The sequence below is a fragment of the Armigeres subalbatus genome, chromosome 3 (genome assembly GCF_024139115.2).
Source record: "Armigeres subalbatus isolate Guangzhou_Male chromosome 3, GZ_Asu_2, whole genome shotgun sequence".
Classification (NCBI taxonomy): domain Eukaryota; kingdom Metazoa; phylum Arthropoda; class Insecta; order Diptera; family Culicidae; genus Armigeres; species Armigeres subalbatus.
This window is the reverse complement of record NC_085141.1, coordinates 15,838,777-15,847,352: the sequence shown is the minus strand read 5'-3', so window position 1 is coordinate 15,847,352 and position 8,576 is coordinate 15,838,777.

Sequence of the window (8,576 nt, the reverse complement as noted above, 5' to 3'; positions counted from 1 at the left end):
AAAGCCGCATATGATACAATCGATCGGGACCAGCTATGGCAGCTAATGCACGAACACGGTTTTCCGGATAAACTGATACGGTTGATCAAGGCGACGATGGATCGGGTGATGTGCGTAGTTCGAGTTTCAGGGGCATTCTCGAGTCCCTTCGAAACCCGCAGAGGGTTACGGCAAGGTGATGGTCTTTCGTGTTTGCTATTCAACATCGCTTTGGAAGGGGTAATACGAAGAGCAGGGAATAACACGAGTGGTACAATTTTCAATAAGTCCGTCCAGCTATTTGGTTTCACCGACGACATAGATATTATGGCACGTAACTTTGAGAAGATGGAGGAAGCCTACATCAGACTGAAGAGGGAAGCTAAGCGGATCGGACTAGTCATCAACACGTCGAAGACGAAGTACATGATAGGAAGAGGTTCAAGAGAAGACAATTGTGAGCCACCCACCGCGAGTTTGCATCGGTGGTGACGAAATCGAGGTGGTAGAAGAATTTGTGTACTTGGGCTCACTGGTGACTGCCGAAAATGACACCAGCAGAGAAATTCGGAGACGCATAGTGGCTGGAAATCGTACGTACTTTGGACTCCGCAAGACGCTCCGATCGAATAGAGTTCGCCGCCGTACCAAACTGGCAATCTACAAAACGCTCATTAGACCGGTAGTTCTCTACGGACACGAGACCTGGACGATGCTCGTGGAGGACCAACGCGCACTTGGAGTTTTCGAAAGGAAAGTGCTGCGTACCATCTATGGTGGGGTGCAGATGGCGGACGGTACGTGGAGGAGGCGAATGAACCACGAATTGCATCAGCTGTTGGGAGAACCATCCATCGTTCACACCGCGAAAATCGGACGACTGCGGTGGGCCGGGCACGTAGCCAGAATGTCGGACAGTAACCCGGTGAAAATGGTTCTCGACAACGATCCGACGGGCACAAGAAGGCGAGGTGCGCAGCGGGCAAGGTGGATCGATCAGGTGGAAGATGACTTGCGGACCCTCCGTAGACAGCGTGGTTGGCGACGTGTAGCCATGGACCGAGCCGAATAGAAGAGACTCTTATATACCGCACAGGCCACTTCGGCCTTAGTCTGAATAAATAATTGGAGTGAAAGGCTTATTTTTTGGCAAATGAGTAAAACGATACGTACTTGCTTTAAAAACTCAGTCGTGATGCATTCCTTCTAATTCGCGAACGAGTTTGTTCGCGCGGAAGGGCTCGATAGTTGAGATTTGTGAATGATTTTGTGAATGACGCTGCTTGTAACGAAGCTATTGAGAAAAAGTCGTCATGCCTCTCAAATTAAAAACCAACAATAGACCTCTTAAATTATGGTTGTAGTGGCAGGAATAGGAGGAAATCCCCCAGTGCCGGACACATAATCCATTTCACGAAAACCTCTCTAGTTATCCGGTTTATGTTTACTTGTATACCTTTTACACAAAATATTCTCATTGATGATTAGGTATTGGGAGGTGTCCGGCGCTGCGTGATCCCCCTAATAGGTTTTCGTTTACTAATCGCCATCCATATCATGTACAATGCAAAGTTTTGGTATCAAAAATTACATAATTACCAAAACTTGATCAATAAGTGTTTATTGGAATTGTAATACATCCGCCATTACGCATTTTTGTCCGAGGTACCCCCTTTGGTCAGCGAAGGTACCCCCAGGGGTACATGTACCCCAGGTTGAGAACCGCTGCTTTAAGAGTTTTCCCTTGAAAAGAATATTTTTTTCCAAAACCGCGTAAAATCCCAAATCCGCGTAAAAAACGACCTATGCTAAATTCGATCAAAAATCTACTTTTTACGATTTTCACGTAATTTCAGGATTTTTCATGAAAAATTGGGTAAAAAAATATTTTTTCTTAAATCCGCGTAAAAAACCGCGTAAAAAGTGACCCCAGTGTATTTCCCCCACTTTTTTTTCAACCAGGATCTAAAAAAAATAACATTGAGCTCACTAACCGCCTTATTGAAATTGGGCAGTCATTCTCAAAGACTCAATTATGGTGAAGATTAAGAGCGGCGTTGAACACGTCCTTACAGTCAATAGGGAAAAATCAATAAATGCATGTATATGAAACGAATATTAGAACATGTACATGAGAAACAATTGACTTAAAGGTTGTTTAATAAAGCCGTATGAAAATGCATTCTCCACATAGTTCTCAGCCAGAAATTCAATTTTGTCATTGAATGGCTATCGTTTAATCTGTATTGGCTACGATAAATGACTTCCCTCTGAATCCGTGTTAAGCGTCTTGATCAGTTCGAGCACAATTTTAGAGAGCATGCAATTAGTAAAGTTGTAAATGAAATACAATCCTGCCATTTATGATAAAAAAAACATTTACTTTCTTCACAAATCTGATAAGGTAAATATTTAATTCAAGAATGTTTGATGGATTGCATCTTTATCTGCTGTACAATAATTCTCTCCTATAATTGAGAGAAATCTAGATTGTTCAACAGTAAACTGTAAATATGGTTCGTTTCAATATTATCGTTATACAATCTGCTCTAAAAGTGGCAAGAAACGTACCCACCTCACTAAGCAAACAAAAGATAACCAACCAACCTATTCTTCTTTCAAAGAGGAAAATGTCATTGAACCTAATTACCCCGACCGATAGGCGTCTCCAGAATCAACATTAAACATCACCTCAAGACATAAAGACAGGAACAGCGCAAGAACAAGTGAACGAATTCAGTGAACGGAAAGCATTAGATCACAGTGATGATGATCACTAAATACACCCCCCCCCCCGCCCAGTGGAAAGAAAATGGCCCGGCAAAACGAACGAGGTACGTGCCGTGATGCAGAGATAGGACGCGCGGAGAAGAGTGAAGAATTTTTATTGCGTTTGATACACTTAGCAGCAGCCCCAAAGCCGCAAGTGCAGGAATTATCATTGCCACACTATTATTTAAAATAAACCGAGAACGAGCGAGCGACGGCTGCTGCCTGGCCGGCGACGCACGCCGCTTGGTTTCCGATTCGTGGAAATGGAATGGAACAGCCGCGCGCACGGTGGTGGAGATAAGAAAAATCGCTCTGATTCAGCGCCCTGCCCCCCCGAAGCCGACTACATGTCCGGCAGATGATCTTAGGTGGTGGAGGTTGTTTTCTTTTTTTTCTGTTTGCATTTCTTTCGTTTTAGTTTTTTATTTTTTTGACAGCACCCCGTTAAAAGCTCATCACTAACTGCTGCCGCAGTCTAAGCAAACAATCAACGCCGTGGTTTTGTGCCATTAATTAGAATTTCAAATCTGTTCAGTCGGCCATCAGAGTGGGGTACTAAGTGGAAATCCGCCTTGGCTACTTCTCCGAGGTCTTACGTCCCTTGTTGGAATACTTTTGGTAAAATTGGCATGGTTGAGATTGAATTTTTCCATTATTGTGACCGAAATTTCATTTGCACAATGGTTTCCATTTCTCAATCATTATAATTGTTTGATTTTCTTAGTTGTATGCTATGATCGATGGAGATGCTAAGCGCAACAAAATAGGTAAATTAATCACAATGTTTTTACAATTGCGTATAATAATAATATGAAATAAGCAAACTTGAGTAGGATTGGAAAGTTTTTGAGTCATGTCTAATAGCGACAGGACAAACTTTCCTTTTTTACGAAAGTAGTAAGTTATTAGACTATCAAACATGAAAATTCTAACTTTGCTTTTCATACGTCCAAAGAACATTTTGTGTGCTCCTTTTACCTAGTACAACCAGCCCCCTGAAACGGCTGTCATCTGCATACAATTTGATTGAAGCCGAAAACTTGGTGCTAAACTTGGTGCTAGCTGTCAAGCAGTGGCTTTAAGCACGGAACACAGTGACGCATGCGACAATATCGCTCGAGGAGAGATTTAATTCGAATAAAAAATAAAGAAACAGTTTAAAAAAAAGCGCAGCATCTAAAATATGTTTCATAAATGTATTGCAATTATCTCTATAGCTGATTCGTTAATTTCAGATACACATGTTTCGTTATAGCCCAAAAGTTATCAGCACTGTATTTGTCACAATAACAAATACCAAATTATTATTAATAACAAATTTGTCAAGTTTGCCTGATACCCATGTCGATATCTTAACGGTTTGATAGATATCTAAAGGAATTTGACAAAAATTTGGCATTGTGATAAAGAGTGGGCCTTTAATTTCTAATGCATCGTTCTGTTAAAAAAAAAAACAAATTTTTATGCAAGTAGAAAAAATAGGCTAAGTGTGTGCAAACCAATTACCTGATTGATCAGCAGTGATTTATTTTTCCTTCAAATTTAAGAACACTATTCTCGTTGGAATCTGAAGCAAAATAAAAAAAAACGCTGATATCTCCAGCAGTTTTCAGTTCATGTTTGAATTTTGTTTAAATAAATAAAATAATTATTTATTTTGCTGCATAGAAATGCGGCGTAATTGCAAAGTGCATTGATCTAAATTCCGTAGTTAAAATAACGCGTTCAATCGCCAAACATACAAAATTTGAAATTCGTGATTCAAGCTGCAGAAAACAGAACAAAGCTGTGCAACAGTGAATCTGAACTTAAATTAATCTGAGGCAGCTGCTGGGAGAATGCATGTTTCAGATTCATATTAAAATTAAATGCAGCAGTACAATTTGAATCACTACTAATCTGATATTATTCTTGGGTTACTTAGGATTCTTGAGCTTGAGCTTGAGCTTGAGCTTGATTGACTGCTCGTAGTTGCTACTCCATTATGACCAGATCAGCTGTTCTTGCACAGGGAACCAACAGATGTTTGCTTGGGACTAGCACACATCTTCAATGTTCAAGTACTGGTGATCTCATTTGTTAGGTCATACTGGCGCCTGCCACGTCAGAATGCAAGTCAATATAGGGAAGGGGGAGGAAATGATGATGCAATCACTCGCCCACTGCAAGCCGAATATACCTCTGTACTTGCCACGAGTTCATGCGGAATTTGTTGGAATTTCTGGGTTAGGTTGGAGAGGCAGAGGTCCGTCTTGGTTAACGAGCTGCCAATGTGATAGATAGGAGAAGGTAACTGATGGAATTTCTAATTGGATGTAGGAAACGAGCTCTATAGTTCATTTCCAATTCTAGCAGATTACTGATAGAATACTCAAGCTGAAGGTATAGGAATAGTAATGGAAACGGTATGGAAGTCCATTTCCAGTTCTAGCGATTGCTAGAACATGAGAAATAAAAAGAAAGATACAAAGTAGGAGAATGGAACGGACCTGGGATTGAACCCACGACCTCCTGCGTATGAGGCAGAAGCAGTAGCCATATGACTACCAAGCCCGCTTCGAAACAAGAGAGATCACGCACTGAGCTGATTAATTTTATTGCCGACCGCGCAATGCAGAACACAATAATTTGGCCGACCGCGCGATCGTTCTGCTGTCCGGAACAAGAGAGATCACGCACTGAACTCATGATTTTATTTTTAGGTTACTTAGGATTCTAACGATTTACTCATAATCGACAAAAATTCAAATGTTACACATTTGCGACATGAGCAGTATGGTTAGGTTTCTCGTCAGCTAATAGAACTTTTTTCCGGTGCATGATCATTGGCAGCTCGATAGTTATTATTTTTAATCTCCTGACTTTTACACTAAGTCCATTATGTTTCAAAAAACTATTATTATGTCAACACACAAATGGTCCAGTTTAAAGCATAATTTTATCCACAATGCGACATCCACTTCCAGTTGGATCAGATCAAATATAAAGAAAAAAGGTTCCAATAGTGTTTCATAAAACACCTGTCGATGGCACGTACAATGACTAAGTAGATTAATTTATCTTAGTTTCGACGCCCACATTATAGTGAGCTCAAGTTTGTAACCAAAGAGCTAATGCGTCAAGTTCAAATAGATGAATTGAGTTCGTCAACTGAAAAGTAGATGTGCTGTCTCATATCTCATAGAGGCAGTTCAATAATTATCGAATAACCCTGCTTGCAGAGCAAGATTACTTTTGATAGATTTACGTTTTAATGGTTTTGGGAGGTGCACCAGTCTTTTTTAAGACTGGGTATTTTTTAAATCTGGAGCTTTCAAGTTTAGGGTAAATGTTGCATTTTGAACCCCTAGAGGAAGTGCTACCCAATATCCGCTTATATCTTTCAAATGAGACGTATGATACAAGCTAAAATCACATAATTTCATAGATGAAAGTCTTATTTATGAAAAGGAAGTTTGAAATGGGCATCGGATGTTTATAAATTGCTGAGATTTTTAACAATCTGAAACGAAAATATTCTTTGTTTTGGAAAGTGCAACATATTTTGGACCCCCAAATGTACACATTTTGGACACCCCCCTTTTAGGCTGTTCAAAAATGAATTTTCAATTTGCACAGGTAATTTGAGCTAAAGCAAAGTCTTTCTTTCGATTGACATGCTTCAATGAGAAGATTGCAGCGATTCAAATTTGCAATTTGCAATTGCAAATTTAAAACGGAAAGCAGTACGGGGTTGGACTTTTCTCATACTGTGTATCAAGTGTGATATCACAAAACAAAATTTATAACCGAAAAATTGCGTTTATTATGCAGTAGAAGGAAAGTCCAGCCAAGTACTGCTAACCTTTTTTAATTAAATTGCTCCTAAAATTTTTGAAGAGTTTTAAAAAACTTCCCGTATGTTTCCTCGTACATTTTTTTTCAAATATTATCCTTAGACTTCTTCATCTTCATGCAACCTTTATTCGCCAATAATGATAAATTCATGAGGATGATGATGATCACTGCGATGACAAACGACACAAGACAAACGTCAAATAGATTGCACCTTACCAGAACATGTTAAATTGTGACGGCTATCGAAATTAATTTATTGTTTTTTTCGATGATAATTTCTGCTGATTTTGATGATAATTATATTGTGGCAGCCATTACCGCAAGTAAAATGTTGAACTAATGACGAAAACAGAACAATGTAACTTAAGTTATTGAAATTTAAATTTTCACGATCGATTTGCGATACATAATTAAATACCTGCGCGAAATGTACGGTACAATATAAACGGAGCTTTAAACTTCAAGAACAGCACTAGCGCCACACCAACAAACGGTGGCTTCAAGAACTAGTGCTTGTTTCACGGGGTTGAGTACAACAACAATGGTGCGAAAAAGCGGCATCGGGATGGCAAAGACAGTTCTTTTGCTATAGCACTTCAGTACCAGTGAAGAGTTAATAGGTGCGGAATTTGCTCACTACGGAGCTAACCGACGCGGAACCTAAAAGGTAATTTATTTTGGCCTGTCAAAAAACACTTAGCGCACAGTGAGGGCAAATTTGCAAGAATTTGTCAAGCTTTATATGTCGTAGGAAAATATTTGATAACCAAAATGGTACCTTGTGAGGTGTTCCGAAAGATATGTTAAATGGAATAACTTTTCCAGATTCATATTTCACCGCGCCTACGTCATTATCATGATTCATAATAAAGGAAAGAAATTTTGTGTTATCATATATGAACCTTCAAGCTAAAAAACGAAAAAAAATCAGTCTACGATCTTCGATATTAAAGCTCCCCCAAAGACATTCGACGCGACAATCGCATGGCGACTGCGATTCTGTCGTTGTTGATATGTTGGCGTAAATGGAACATGGAACGACCCAACGATAGAATCGCAGTGACTAGTTGTCGCGGCGATGAAATCGCTTAGGTCTGGAAAAGCCTTTGAACTTCATATCTGAATTGGCTATAAAATGGAAAATTGCATGTAATAACATTTGAACGTGGGAGCGGGGCATCAACTCTATAAATAATATTCTTTCAAAAGGAGTCTAACAAACACCTCACCTGACCCTAAAGGCCCCAAGAATGCCCCAAAAAACAGCATACTATCAAATAGATATGTGGTGGACCTTCCACAAACCCTAACCGCATCTTCAATCCATACGTTCACAATCCGCATGCTGCCGCCTCTTACGTGCTAAAAACAAACTACACTACTGCAATCCCTGTGCCGTCTCCTGATTCGGACAGAAAAGGCACCTTACCCCAACCATACTTAAGATGCGGACGTCCTTCTCATAACGGCACTGGCGAATATCTCTCGGTTCTGGAAGATAGACGGAAATCTAGCGCTGTTTCTCCGGAGGACTCTGAGAGAAACAAGCGAATCCAGTTTGGCGCTCTCGAGACGCTTTGTTCGTCATAGACGGATGATGTTGGATTCAAACATTCAAGCAGCAATATACAGTACATCCAAACTCATCAAGTCACTAGTATCATGAAGCTGTAAGCACAACGAGTTTCCACGGGCACCACGAACCCATTTTTCGGACGATAAGTCCTACCGGTCGCTTTCCCAACCCGGATGCATAACTCGGGTGATAAACCCGACCACTACCATCGTTTGCGCCAAACTTGTCCAGCTCCTTTCCAACTCCAACACATCCACTGGAAGTCATTCTCTGGCTTCAGTGGAACACCAACGGATTTTTTTTACCCACCTGCCAAACCTGGAACTGATGATGAACAACAGTTCTCCCCCTGGACTATACCTCTCCAGAAGGTCACTCGTGCTCCATCCGCTTCTCTGGATCACCCGGAGGA